Here is a 3,096-nt window from a genome sequence, read left to right as displayed (position 1 = left end):
AGTGAAGTGTGAAGTGTGAGGGTTTAAGGAGAGAATGGAAATCAGATTTCCCTCTAGGAAATCATCAAAAAATCTCATAGGGTGGCTAATGATGAGCTCATGAGATATTTGAGAAAGTGATGTGAGGTTTGCTTTATTGAAAATCAAATTTTGCCTCCCAACGTGAAATGACCACTTCGCGGACACGTGCAATAAACATGCCCGAGTATTATCGGCCAATACTCGATTGAGTATTATAAATTGCCCGATTTTAATATCCGATTAGAATTTCGGATTTCGGCATTCCGAGCGAAAAATATTTAGAAAAAACAGGTATGGATGTACTCAGGGTCTATATTGACTCAAAATGAAATTATGAAGCCAACGGCGCAATCGGAATTCGATTCCGAGTTACAGAACTCAAGAACCACTTTTTGAGCCATACCGGGTGATATTCGGCCCCGACAGCGGTCTGAAACCGACTGTCTCCGAAAATCATGAAAATTTACTATCAAATTGGAAATAGAATTACAAGACTAAAACTCAACTAGAGTTTCGTCTAATTCGTTACCAAAAATTTCCAGAAATTCATTTTCGAAAATATAATTAATAACAACATTAATAAAATCTTATAATTCAAAATCGTAAAATTCGCAGTGTTACAATAATAGAATAATTAGATGACAAAGACCTTTTTTTATTATACAGTTAATAGTTAGATGTTGAGCCTTCAATGCTTTAAATTTCATATCAAATGCTTACATTTTATTATAAAAAGTAAAACAGATTTCTCAGCAAAACAATCATTAACTATGCAAACTTACATTTAATGCCTTTAATATTTTACAATAATCAGTAAAATAAGGACAAATATTCACCATTAATACATATACTAAAATGAATAAGTATGATTCATTTAATATCTATGCATTATGAATGTAAAGATTTAAATATAATCAATATATTATCTGTCATTCATTTGTATTATTTTATTTAAGAGTCAATGATTAAATATGAATAATAGATAATATAATAATAAAGTAAAAAACTCTTACACTATTAGTACATTCATTTTTTCTCTTCATTTATTCAAGACTATTTACTCTCGGACGCTAACCATAAAGTATGTAGCATATTTGTTCCGGAGGAATTTTATATGAAGAAATAATGGTTTGGAAAGATTTAATTTGAAAGCACAAGCAAATGAACAATTTAATAAAAGTTTAAATATATATATTTACTTGATTTTTAGTTTCTTTTTAATTCTTATAAAATTCATAGGTTTATTTAATATTATTACTAATAAGTATGTACATAACATTCTCTTCTCAGATCTAACTTTATTTATATAACCTTATTATATTATATAACATACTGTATATTTTAATTATCATATGATTAAGTTTTTTTCCTGATGAAATACAGTGGCTTAAAAGCCAAAGGGAAAGAAAAACAAAGCTAAATGCCTCTGCAATAAACAATAGAGGCTTTGTCTATAAGCAAATTTCTAGAACAAAAACTAGGAATGGAATCAAAGATTCTAAACTGGCTATCCAAGTCAAGACCATGCTTGGTCAGCCCGTCAGCCACATTATTTGCCTCCCGGAATACATAACCCCAAATCACTCTCTAGGTCTCAGCCAATTCCAACTTAATCTAATAAAATAGAGGGACACAAGGATGAGGATAGTTGCAACCTTTTCCCAACAAATTAACACAAACAGTCGAGTCAGGTTCAATGCTCACATCTTGGAAACCCGTATGCACCAGAATGCGCAAACCCACCAAAATCCCCCAATTTCAACATGAAGGGTCGAATAATGCCCTAGGTGCTTGGAGTATGCAAACACAAAGTTGCCACACTGGTCTCGAACCACACCACCACAACCAACTTTACATCTAGAGGAAGAAAATACACCATCAGTATTTAGCTTCACTACCGTAGATTGATTCAGCTTTAGAGCATCCACTCAACTCCTACTTCTAATCATAATTTCAGTACACACAACTGTCTCAGAGTTAATTTTCTGCTAAAAAATTTGAAGGTTACTATTGATAAGTGCCAAACATACCTAAATTTCATACACTTTTAAGGCACTTATCTTAAGCATAATTGAGAAAAACCAACTTAAAAACAATACTTTTTGCATAAAATATCACAATCTTGTATATTTGTGCTTGTATTTCTCTTTATTGTGTTTTTTAGGATTTAGAAAGAAAAAGAAAAGAGAATAAGGACTTATGGTCCAAGAAGAAAAAGAAGTCAAACTCAAGGTGCTCAAGCAGGCAGCTTAGTGTGGACCAAGCTACGCTCAGCTGACCTGGACACCAGCCTGGCACGGTCAGACCCACCAGGCTCAATCAAACCAACCTGGCATAGACCAAGTTGCTCAAGCAGGCAGCTTAGCGGACCTATTTGACCGCTCAGTCGAGCACCAGACAAAGCCTGACACGATCAGAACACAAGCTTGGCACGGTCAGACACAAGCCTGACATACACCCAAGCTGCTCAAGCAGGCAGCTTAGCGGTGCCACATGTGTGCTCAGCGGTGAACCAGACACCTAACCAGGTCAGCAAATACCAAACCATATCTCAGTCAGCACGGTCAAAGCTGCTCAAGCAGGCAGCTTAACGGTGCCACATGTGTACTAAGCGGTGTGCAACCAGAGTTAACTTAGCCATCAAGAAACCATGAAGTCATGCATGACCTCACTTCAAGTAGCCCACCATAGGCTTTTCAGGAATAGCTCACCATAGATGGTCCCATAGCTCACAACTAGCCTTGGTGAGTCAAGCTTAAGGAGGTGACCAAGCTACTTGACCAAGTGACCAAACCCATGCTGAAGGGTTTGGTCAGCTGCTAAGCGGTGCAAAGAAGCAGCTAGGCGGTGGTAGGAAAAATTCTATAAATAGGAAGGCATTTCCTTCATTCAAAGAAGACTTCCTCCCTTAAGAAAAAACACAATTCTCTGTTCTTATTTCTTAGTTTGAAAGCTCGGTTCATAGAAGCTTTTGTAAGTAAGTTTTATAGTTTTTAGTTTATAATCCAAGAGGAGAAAGGAGAAGGCAAATGAGATGCAAAAATCCATTTTGTAATCTCATTTGGAACTTAAAGC

Source organism: Lupinus angustifolius, chromosome LG05, assembly GCF_001865875.1.
Source record: "Lupinus angustifolius cultivar Tanjil chromosome LG05, LupAngTanjil_v1.0, whole genome shotgun sequence".
Lineage (NCBI taxonomy): Eukaryota > Viridiplantae > Streptophyta > Magnoliopsida > Fabales > Fabaceae > Lupinus > Lupinus angustifolius.
This window is presented reverse-complemented; position numbering follows the sequence as displayed.